We start from the raw sequence: 12,706 nt of genomic DNA, 5'->3' as shown, positions 1-12,706 counted from the left end.
AAAATAAGTGAATAAATATAGACAAAGAGAGATAAGTAGAGATATATTCATAATGCATTTCTTGAAGAGTCACTGTAATAATGTTGTTAACTAAAATTATAACCATTCTGTATAAGAAAGATATGAAAGTTTATTCACCTTGAACAATGCATTCAAATCACATTCTGGATTTTAATATCTATGCTTTGAGTATCTATCATAGGAACTATCTGGCACAATAAACCAATAGATGATTCTGCAATGAAAAAAGACATCCCTATCCTCCTGGAACATCTATAGGCTATTCAAAATATAAATCTGTAGTTGTTTAAACAATGGACCATAAACATGAGTAAAGAGCAAATTAATTTCAACTGAACAGATTAATATAACCTCTCACTCCACTTTAATCCACTTTAGTGGATTTAATAAAATTTGGGGAAAAAATCATAATCAGTGTTCCATAAATAATTTAGTAAAATATCAATACCTCATAAGTTGTAAATACATATTCTAAGACGAAAGTATTCCACAATCAAATGTTTTAAAATTAAATAAGAAGTAAGTTTCTGCATACCTATTTATAAAAAGAAACTTCGCAAACAGAAAGTAATAGCAACAAATTAAATTTTAAAAACTTCAGCATTTGAAAAATATATTTGATCACAGAAACTGACTTTTCTGATCACCTATTAAAATTTCAGTGAATGTTAAAATTTTATGGCACATAGAGATATTCTGAGTCTTTTAAAATATAGGTCTGTTTTCACTAATAACTGCCCACCAGCTTTGCAAAATGTTTCTGCAAAAGGGCTACCATGTGTTTTCAAGGAAAAGAGCTTTGGCCTCACCAAGAAATATGGATCAACCATTGACCTCTTGTATAATTTGAGATGAGTCATCAAACTTGTATAGACTTAATTCATCTACCCATTAAATGTAAGTTTGGGTACTTCGAACGTAAAAATGGTACTCTGCTAAACACACATAATTTCTCCCCTACCATTTTTCTGTTAAGACACTAAGCCAAATAAAACTGAAATGAATAAAAAATTGTAATTAGTCATCTTATTTTTACGTAAAACAAACTTTCCACCTTATAAAGTGAGGGTGTTCAACCAAATCATTTCTCGAGTTTTTTTCATATCTAAGATACCAAAAAGAAACAAAACACGACAAAACCTGTTGATTATAAAAAATATTTCATGCTTAAAGAATAGAGAGCTGCCGATTGGTCTGTGTGTAATCAAGCTATAAATTATTTCTTTTCTTCAAGAGATTTTTGAAGCATGTCTTTTACTACTGAAAATATGCTAAATTTCCTCAAATATAAGGCATCATTGAATGTAAAAAACACCATTATTTATGTACCATGAATAGAGAAAAAATCTCTACTTAAACTATATCACACCACTGACTGAAAGATGCATACCTACTTCAGAGATGCCAAACCATAGAGGAAAAATGTTCTCCTTAGAATCAATGATAGGGGGACCTGGGTGGCTCAGTGAGTTAAGCATCTGACTCTAGTTTTCATCTCAGGTGATGATCTCAGGGTCATGGGATCTGCCCATATTGGGCTCTGCACTGAGCGTGGAGCATGCTTGAGATTCTCTCTGTCCCTCTCCCTCTGCCCTTCTCCCTGCTCTCTCTTAAATAAATAATCTTTAAAAAAAGAATCAATAATACATATAAATATATATATTTGGAGGAAGAAAAATTGAAACAACTTTCTTTGAATTTTTTAATGTGTCTTATAACACTTTTTTTTTGCAAAGCCACTTTCTCAGAGTCAATACAATATCCATAAAAATGGTACTTTAAATAAGGTCAAATATTCCTTGATACTAACCTTGAAACATTTATTTCAGCTGAAACTCCTAGATCGCATCACTTAGAAAGTGAAAAGTGAACCAATTCCTTTTAAAAATATATCTAATTCTCGAAAGATTTGAAGATCAGTGGCTCCCGTTGTACTAGGTAAGCCTATAAATTCTTCATAGTAACAACAGTTATAATAATAAAGTCAAATCACTGACTTTATACCTATACTTAGCAGTGCAAAAAATGGAAATTGAAACTTATACTTGTGTTGTTCAAGGAGCCAGACACAGTTAGAAGTGATCTCTTAAGACCTCCCTTTCCAAAGTAAACACCAAATTCATTTAAATAACTGTAGATTAACAAGTATTTATAGAATGGCAGCAATTTAAGTTTATAAGTCTGACCTCTTCACAAAATCTAAAGTTTATTATTCAAGGATTCAAACCACCCAAAACTTCCTATAACAATTAAAGCGACATGAAAAATCTACACCATGGATGGTAAGGCCCTCCATGCTCCGGCTACTGGGGCCCTCTGGCCTGGGCTCTCATCTCCCCTGCTCTTGCTTACTCTTCTTCAGCCACTCAGACTCTCTCTTTAGCTCCTTCAGTTTCCTTGATCAACGTGGGTGTAAGTTTCAATTTTCAATTTTCAGAGTGCTGAGTATAAGTGCAATCAATTAGTCTCTGTTCCTGCTGTTTCTCACAGAAAACGCTTTTCTCCCAGACCTTGACATCACTGTTTTAATATTTTTCATTCCTTTGTCATTGGCTCTAATGACTCGTCCTCCTAGAGGTTTTTGCTCAGCACCATAGTTAGTTTCTCTCCACTTCCAGTAACTCCCAATTCTGTTCCCCTATTTTACTTTCTTCATATACCAATACCAATACCTAAAAGTATACAATGAGCCATTGTGTCCAATAAAGTAGCAGGTTTTTCTTTTAATTTCTTTTTGTCACTCATTATTCTTATTTATTTATTTATTTATTTTAAGATTTTATTTATTTATTTGACAGAGAGAGACACAGCGAGAGAGGGAACACAAGCAGGAGGAGTGGGAGAGGGAGAAGCAGGCTTCCCGCAGAGCAGGGAGCCCGATGTGGGGTTTGATCCCAGGACCCTGGGGCCATGACCTGAGCCGAAGGCAGACGCTTAACGGCTGAGCCACCCAGGCGCCCCCAATTCTTTTACTTTTAGATGACTATTTGAAGATCTCTAAATAAATACTTACAATCTTAGTAATATAAAGTCTTTTGTGTCTCTAGCTCTGCTTGATCTCTAAAATTAGTATGATGATTTGATGTATGTAATTTAGTCACTTAGATAAAACTACTTGTTCAATATCTTATCAAAAAGGAATGTAAATGAGCATGTCATAAATGTTTTTGAGATCCCAAAATAGTGTTTTAATAAAAATGATATACTTTTAAGATCCATTCCTTGTATTACTTTAAGAAAGTGTTCCTGGTTTGTTTTTTGTTTTTTTTTTTTTTTTCATTTTATTCCTATCTGCCCCACCCCTTCCCCAAAGGCATTCTGTAATGAGATTCTGTTAAAGGTGGTAACAAAATTATTTCTGCTAAAGAATAGCAATCAGATTTTTGGTACATGCATTCTAGTTTCAAAACTTATCTGTCAAATAAAATTGCAGTGCTTATAAATCTAACCATTACCAAATATGAATGATAATGCATCAACCATGTGAAAGACTAGCATTTTGTTTGTTTTGTTTGGGGCTATTTTGCTTTTGCATCACATTACCTGCTAAATTGACCTTCATCTCAAGAATCTTCCTTTTTTTAGTAAAAGCAGAGTAAATCTAGATATAGACGGCCTTGCCTTTGGTATACCTTTATTTTGACCAAATTTAGTGAAATTCCCTTTGTGAACAAAATTCACAAATATGAATAAACTAGGACTACATAATAAATAAATCACAAACTTGCATTGAAAAGAAAGTAAAATTAGGAATGTTTGAAAGCAGATTGGAGAGAGAGATAATTATAAACTTTTCTATAGGAATTAAACCTTGCAGTACAAAACTACTGAGACGAAATCTCTAAAATAATTGTTCTTATTTCTTCAATTGTGGAACTCGTTTACCTTTACCTTCAAAGTTGGTAGGGTGAATTTAATGTGATTATCTCTCTTAGGGAAAAAAAAATAGAAAGAAATTTTAAATGTATGGTTACCTGCATGAGCATCTGTGAACGGCTCCATAATTAGATCAAAGCACAATCTCCCCTGCCAACTTCAGTATGGTATTAATTAGCTATGTGGTTTAGATTTTCTTAATTGATAATTTGTGTGTTTATATTGTTATTTTTAGGTGCGGTACACAGTAAGGTTTGAAAGAAAAATTCCCTACTGAGCACGTACAGAATAGTATCAGTGACCAAATACTAACTGAACTCATGGTCTACATCAACCTCAGTTCTAAATGCCAACGATCAGATTTGGGTAATTCCATTTTTGAATCCTGAGGAACAGCAGAGGAACATGTACTGATTGAAAGGGGTAGGTATAGAGAAAGCGGGCTTGGATTCCAAATTGAATGCTCAAAAAAAGCTTTAAGAAAACCACCAGATACATATTGAAATTGAAAAGTTCCTAAGAGTTGGTTCCCATTTTTCATAATTTTGAACAAACTCAGACATCTTTCTTTGCTTTAGTCATAACATGATTTGATTTCCTAGGAAACTTTTAAAAATCATTCTAAAAAAAACAATAATCCTAAAGAGTAAGAAAAATAAGGTTTTTTTATTTTATGCAATGACAATAACAAGATATGTTTTTGTTTTTTTTACAATGGCTGGGCCCTAATTAAAATAAGGTATTCTAATAGGTAAAGGCTGAAAATGTCTATTCAGACCTTAATAAAGAGTGAAACATAAATGATAAAAACATTAAAGTACACATACATAAAATATGCTAGTACAAAGGGGAACAAACGAATATTAGTAGTATTAATTTGCAGAATTTTATCCTGCAATGGCATAAGGACAATAGCAGCATTTTATGATCTGATCATGTTACAACTACTAAGCCAAGACTCTAAAAGTTTCCATGAGAAAAAATTATACTTTGATTAGTTTCCCATTTAGATATAAAAATGTGTGGGAAAGACTTTAGAACCTATAAGACCAAAACAAATCTAAAATATTGTTAATATACTTATGTATAAGGCTTTTAGCGTACTTTTTTTTTTTTTACTAAATCATTACAGTGGTCATTTCATATAAGAGGATTCATATCAGTGTTTTTCCTTCTTAATGTAACTTAAATATTAGTATGTGTTTGTTGAAGAAAATTACAAGAATGTAAACAGAAAAAATTATAATTATCTAAAATTTTCTGTTGACTCTTATGCCACAAAGAATATATGCAACTGTATTTATTGGCTTATTAGTTGGAATAATAAAATATTGCAAACAACCAAAGTTTCATCAAAAGCACTCAAATACACTCTTTATGGCACATCCATACAACAAAATGCTACACAGCCTTTACAGAGAATGAGGAATATATGCAAAGACTGATGTGAAAAGATCCCCAAGATAAAATACTAAATTAACATGTATATACACATATATAAAGGACACACACACACATATATATAATATGTATACATACACACACATTGAAGAATGACTAAAATATGGCACCACTATTTGTGTAAAACAGAGGAGAGAGGAATAGATATTTATACCATATATTTATATACACAAATATTTTAAATATCTACAAATGATATCAATGATACGGATAGATATAGCTATAGACACACTTGTACGTGGGTGCACACACACGCACACACACACACATGCGCACACTACCTATATAAAATTAGAAGCAACATTTCTTTTTAGGGATAGGAACTGGAGGGTTGAGGGACAGGGTAGGAAGAATATTTATTTTTTTACTGCATGCCTTTTAATAGAATTAGGAATTTTTAAATATATGTATTACTATTACATTTTGAAAATCAATAAACAATATGGTTTAAAAATTTAAAGTAATGATTGTGCATTATAGACAAAACTAAAATGCAGGTGAGAGAAAGACTGCAAAATTTTTCAAAGTCCCATATTTTGATGATAAATACTGCCAATAGGATCATGTATGTCTCCTGTATTTGCTAATCATAAATATTTTTAAATAATTTTAACAATTATTTAAGGTTGTATTATATTACATGATAGTATTAATTATATTATTATGTAATAATATCCCTACTTATTTTATTAATATCATAGTTGTGATTATACTATTATCATATCATATTAGTATATTATTGTATTTCTTAATCATACTAATAAATAGTATTATTATTATGTTAATTATGCTTTTAAAATAATTTTAGATAAATATTTTTAAAGAAATATGTTCATAATCCTACAAAATCTTCCTAAATCCCACTATTTATAGAAGTCTCTGTTGCTATCTTTGCCCGTGCATATGCGTGTGTTTAATAAAAGATGGGATAGATATCATCCATTTGATAAGAAGGAAAATGTAGGTCACACACCGTGTGATCTACTCCACTTCAAAAAGCAGTAGTTTTGGGGCGCCTGGGTGGCTCAGTTGGTTAAGCGACTGCCTTCGGCTCAGGTCATGATCCTGGAGTCTCGGGATCGAGTCCCGCATCGGGCTCCCTGCTCGGCAGGGAGTCTGCTTCTCCCTCTGACCCTCCTCCCTCTCATGCTCTCTGTCTCTCATTCTCTCTCTCTCAAATAAATTTAAAAAAAAAATCTTAAAAAAAAAACAGTAGTTTTTATAAAACCATATTTTCAGTTAATAATTCAATACATATATCCACCAACAACTATTTACTAGGAGATTTAAAATGAAATCAAGAAAGAATGATGTAAGGGAAAAAACACTAGATGAGATTCATAACACGTAGATTCTAATTTGCTTAGAAACCAGCCATAAAATTCTACCACATTTATTTAGACTTTCTCTGTCTGTTACCTCATTTATTTATTTATTCAACAAATGCTTTTTAAATATTACCTTTGACAGACACCCACCTGGAAAGTGAGGCTTGGACTGTATGATTCCTAGGGTTCCCTGTAGCTTTAACATTCCAATAGAGCATTTGCTAGGACAGGTTAATAGTCAAATCAGGGAATGGGGATATTAGATTCTCACATTACTCTTCACCTACTCTCCGATTCCCTTATTAATACTACTCATAGGAAGCCATGGGCCATCCCCTACAGTGTTACTTTATCTATACTCTTGATAAAATTTACTTGCCTTTTATCAAAAAGCCATCTCTGAAACCATCTTAATGTGCGTTAATGGATGGCCACAATACCTCTCCATAGTCATATTTTTCTCCTTATCAGGTGTTCAAGTTGCTTTAGATATTCTTATGGTAGGCCAACTAACTCAAATTCATGAAGTATGGCTTATTTTTTAAAAATGAAAGCACAGAGTAATTTTCTAAAGCCATAACGGTATTTTTTCATACATTTAGAGAGAAGTATGTTCTCAGGCCTACAATATGATATTGGTAGGAGGCATCTGAGTAAAAGTTTATGCAGAGTTCAGAATGGTGCCCTGTTGATTATTGGCTATGTTTGGCTTACAAGAACCAATATAAGAACAATGATATTGAAAAGAATGCTAATAAATTAGCAAATGCAAATGAAGAGTTTGTATTTGCCTTACACCTTTTTATCTGTTAACTATTACGTTCTAATGATACTTCAAGAAATTCAGTCTAAAAGTAAGTTCCACTGTAATCACAGCACAAACCATAAAGAACAAATTATGATTGCTTTCCTTTGCATCATACAAATGAATCAAACTAAAAATCAAAACGATGTGCAGTATGTCAAAGAAATGCCATGAATTATGTCATCCAAGCACTTCTTTTGTGGAGAGTAATGCATCTTCCCAAAGAACTCTTACACCTCTCTCTGTTTATAGGCAGGAAAAGATTTAATGGCTATGAAGAAAACTCCTGGTGGTCAAAGTTCTAGAATCAGAAGGCAGGAAAGATCTTTGAGAAGACATTTATTTTTGAAGCTTTCAAAGTGGATCATACTGAAAGCATCATCTAATGAACTTTCAAGAGAATGATATGCATTTTATTAAAAATATTTAGAAACATATTCATTACTATTTTCCCTCTGTAAACAAGAACCTTAAAAATAATAATAATGAATTCAATTTTTCATTATGTTTTCATCAATCATTTTCTTCTTTATTTCTTCCTTTAAAAGTTAGATCTGGGGCGCCTGGGTGGCTCAGTCTTTAAGCCTCTGCCTTCGGCTCAGGTCATGATCCCAGGATCCTGGGATCAAGCCCCTCATTGGTCTCCCTGCTTGGCAGGAAGCCTGCTTCTCCCTCTCCCATTCCCCTCTCTCACTGTCTCTCTCCCTGTCAAATAAATAAATAAAATCTTTAAAAAAAAAGTTAGATCTATCTTTCCATCCCCTATTCTTGTACACTATGCCTTAGAAAATATTTCTTGGTCTTCCTCCTTCAACTTTAACAATGCCCCTTCCCCCACCCACCCGTATTTTATAACCATAGCTATAAAGGAAAGCCATTGTTTCTTCCTCAAATCTTGGTCAACTGGATCTAGCACTTTAAGATATGACACTTCCCAGATGTTGTAGTATTGTCTCTTTGCCTTAATGGCCACCTTCTTATGAAGCTGATACTCTGTTTAACTTGGTCATCTTAATAAGCCTTCAACAGAGGTATGTTGTGTAGGGTTCTGATTGTGTGCAATTTATTTTCTTCCTCTCTTCTGTTCTCACACACTTTTTGCATGTATCTCTCCGAAACTACACCTCACATTCTACCTTCTATTGAAATTATTTTTATAAATATTTCCTCTGTTCTAAGTTAATACAAATAAGCTCTCTCCGTTTAGGCATGCTGTTTTTCCTTTCTTTGTGTACTTTAGCAATTATAATTTCTCATAATCTGTGTACCTTGGCAGTTAATACCTGAGTATTATATATCCTGATGTTTGCTAAAGAGAATTAATTAACATCTTACTTTGTTCTAAATCTTCCATTCTTAGGTCTTGTAAATGCCCTTTTTATTGCATTTCTATATTCTTTAAGTTTCTGTAGATTTCAAAATCATTTATCTCAAATTGTAATTCCAGTAATATATACCTATCAGAAAAAAAATTCTTCTAACAAATATAAATTCCCTGAATTACATTTAAACTATTTCAGTTTTGTCTTCCTAGACATAAAAACTTGCAGATTAATATCCAAATAATACATTTTTAGGCCTACTCTCAACTTATCTTCTTCTCTAATTGAAATTACAAATTACTTTTTCCTATTTATTTACATTTTGTATATGTGCATTTTAATGTTTTCAGTTGGCTGCTTCCTGCCTGCATTTGTCAAATTCAGTATTGAAATACATATTTGAGGGGAACCCTCCTACACTGTTGGTGGGAATGCAAGCTGGTGCAGCCACTCTGGAAAACAGTATGGAGGTTCCTCAAAAAGTTGAAAATAGAGCTACCCTATGACCCAGGAATTGGACTACTGGGTATTTATCCCAAAGATACAAATGTAGTGATCCGAAGGGGCATGTGCACCCCAATGTTTATAGCAGCAATGTCCACAATAGCCAAACTATGGGAAGAGCCTAGATGTCCATCAACAGATGAATGGATAAAGAAGATGTGGTGTGATGTGGTGTGTGTCCATCAACAGATGAATGGATAAAGAAGATGTGGTGTGGTATATATATATATATATATATATATATATATATATATATATATATACACACACACACACACACGCGCGCGCGCGCACACACACACACACAATGGAATATTATGCAGCCATCAAAAAAATGAAATCTTGCCATTTGCAACGATGTGGATGGAACTAGAGGGTATTACACTGAGCAAAATAAGTCAATCAGAGAAAGACAAGTATGATATGATCTCACTGATATGAGGAATTTGAGAAACAAGACAGAAGATCATAGGGGAAGGGAGGGAAAAATGAAACGATGAAACCGGAGAGGGAGACAAACCGTAAGAGACTCTTAATCTCAGGAAACAAACTGAGGGTTGCTGGAGTGGAGGGGGGTGGGAGGGATGGGGTGGCTGGGTGATGGACATTGGGGAGAGTATGTGCTAGGGTGAGCACTGTGAATTGTGTAAGACTGATGAATCACAGACCTGTACCCCTGAAACAAATAATACCTTATATGTAATTTAAAAAAAAGAAAAATATATTTGATAAATATTATAATGATATTAATTCACCATTATACATTCATCTATTTAGTAAACCAATTCCTGTGTAACAAAGAATTTGGCTGGCTTTTGTCCCTGGTTTCTGGGAAAGAGTCTCTAAATACTTGGGATTTCCTAGGGAATAGGAGTGTCTTTGTTATTCATGATGGAATCTGATAATATATGCTAAGGGTCCCAAGATAGTTTATGTATAACAGGCGATTCAGTTTGCAGGCTGGCCATGCCAGAAGGACTAACTTGTGATTGGAGTATTGGGGTTTTAAGTCATGAGACATCAGCCTGACCCTCCAGGGAGCAGAAGGGAGCTAGAGGTTGAGTTCAGTCACATAGCCAATGATTCAATCAATCATGCCTATGTAATGAAACCTCGATGAAAACTCTGGACATCAAGGCCAGGAGAGCTTTCTTGGTTGGCAATACTCTGCATATTGTCACACCCTGACATACCAGAACAAAGGGAAAGGACATGGAAGTTTAATGTCTAGAATCCCTCAGATCTCACCCTTTGTGGCTCTTCTTTTGGCTGCTTCTGATTTATATTATTTGGCTACAATAAAACTTTAATCATAAATATAATGTTTTCCTGAGTTTTGTGAGTCATTCTAATGAATTATCAAACCCTAGGGAGGACCCCCAAATTGGTAGCCAGCTGGTCAGAGGTGCAGGTGGCCTGGGGACTCTGGAACTTGTGACTAGTGTCTAAAGTAAGTAAGAACAATGTCCTTAACCTTTAAAGTTAGGTCTAACTCTGCATAACTGGCGTCAGAAGTCATTGCACAAATTAAATGTATATCTACATATGCTCACCATTTTCAACAGTATGAACAGTATTGCATACCCATTTTTGGGGTCAGAGTTTTTCAACTTTAGCATTAGTGACATTTTGAACTAGGTAATTCCTTTTTGTGGAGGGCCGTTTTGTGCACTGTAGGGATACTGCTTGATGTATGATTTTGAGAACCAATCGTTTTCATATATGTGCCTTAAAACAGGAACATGGAAATTCACATGTGTGGAAATTATTTTGGATGTAATACTGGCAGGAGTCAATAAATGAATAAATATATGTAATATATGTAATGACTACACTGTTGTCTCATATAAGCATATATTTCCAGACAAATTTTCAATTCTTTCTCTGCTATTATAGCTTTTCTTTTTAATGGGACAACACCTCTGCTATACCTAGAACACAGATTCTGTGGGATCTTGCACAAAGACTATGCAATAAATATTTTGTATTGTTTCTGTTTTCCCTAAAGCTATGCACTGAAGTATTTCTTCAGGTGTTCCAAAAACCATCTTATGTTCCCCATTTCCACAGGAAAAAAAAGGCATTACTAATAACATCATATTTCATAACTTTATACAGCCTCTGATCCAGTAATGGAGGTTATAATTCTTCTCAATGCCAAATACACCACCTAATTTTTTTCTCTTGTTGGCAAACAGAAGCAGTTTGTACCCAAAGCATATATAATCAAAGAAATAAAAACACTTTATGTATATTTCCAGACGCATGTAAATTATAATATTGCTTCAATATCAAAATTTATCTACTTAAATCTGAAGAGCGCCTGATGGTTTAAAATTAATCAATGATCTTATATTTTATTTTCTTAATGATTTCTTCTTGACTAATACTAACCAAATGAATAATTCCTTAACCAAATGAATAAAAAATACAGTTGAATAGCTTGATATACATCTTACAAAATTAAAACTTACTAACTGGAGAAATTACATATAAGTGGAGAGGAAGGGTATTTTGAGGACTTTTAAGATGAAGCCAAAGAAAATAGCAGAGCAAAGAGAGAAGAGAGCAAACAATCAACTAGGCAAGAGTACAAAAGATTAAAAATAACAAGAAATCCAAACATCTTTATCCAGTGGTATAAAAAAATTACAGAAAATGGTACATCTGCTACAGATGTACACTGGAATGAAACAACTGAGTAAACTGATGCTGAATGGTGGGACCCAGTTTCTCATTGTTGGAGTTGGAGCTGACAGATGAGGAGGACGGAACTAGAATAATCCATGTGCTAATGGATTAAAGTTGGAAATATCATATTCAACTTAATATAGATACATAAGGTTATATAGAGAAATATTTATAAAAAGGTAGATATGCACACATATGTTTTTGTGGTCAGCCAAGAGGGCCTAGATGCAGCCACACCTCAATTGTAACAAGGACACACAGCACCCAGATCTTGGTTTCTTTTTTTTTTTTTTTTAAAGATTCTATCTATTTGAGAGAGAGAATGAGAGAGAGAGAGCACATGAGAGGGGGGAGGATCAGAGGGAGAAGCAGACCCCCTGCTAAGCAAGGAGCCCGATATGGAACTCGATCCCGGGACTCCACCATCATGACCTGAGCCGAAGGCAGTCGCTTAACCAACTGAGCCACCCAGGTGCCCCCCAGATCTTGGTTTCTAATACCATTCTCCAATAAAGGGAACCACAGCTTTGTGGAGAAATAGTAGGTTCTAGGTCTGACACAGGAAATATACAAGAGTCTGGACCATCTTGTAGTGCCAAAAAGTAAAGAAATGCTAGAAAGAAAGGAAGAAAGAAAAAAGAAAGAAAGAAAGAAAGAAAGAAAGAAAGAAAGAAAGAAAGAAAGAAAGAAAGAAAGAA

The sequence above is a fragment of the Mirounga leonina genome, unplaced genomic scaffold, assembly GCF_011800145.1.
Source record: "Mirounga leonina isolate KUSES-001 unplaced genomic scaffold, KU_Mleo_1.0 Mir_151, whole genome shotgun sequence".
NCBI classification, from domain to species: Eukaryota; Metazoa; Chordata; class Mammalia; order Carnivora; family Phocidae; genus Mirounga; species Mirounga leonina.
The sequence above is the reverse complement of the archived record's forward strand: the minus strand, read 5'-3'. Positions refer to the sequence as shown.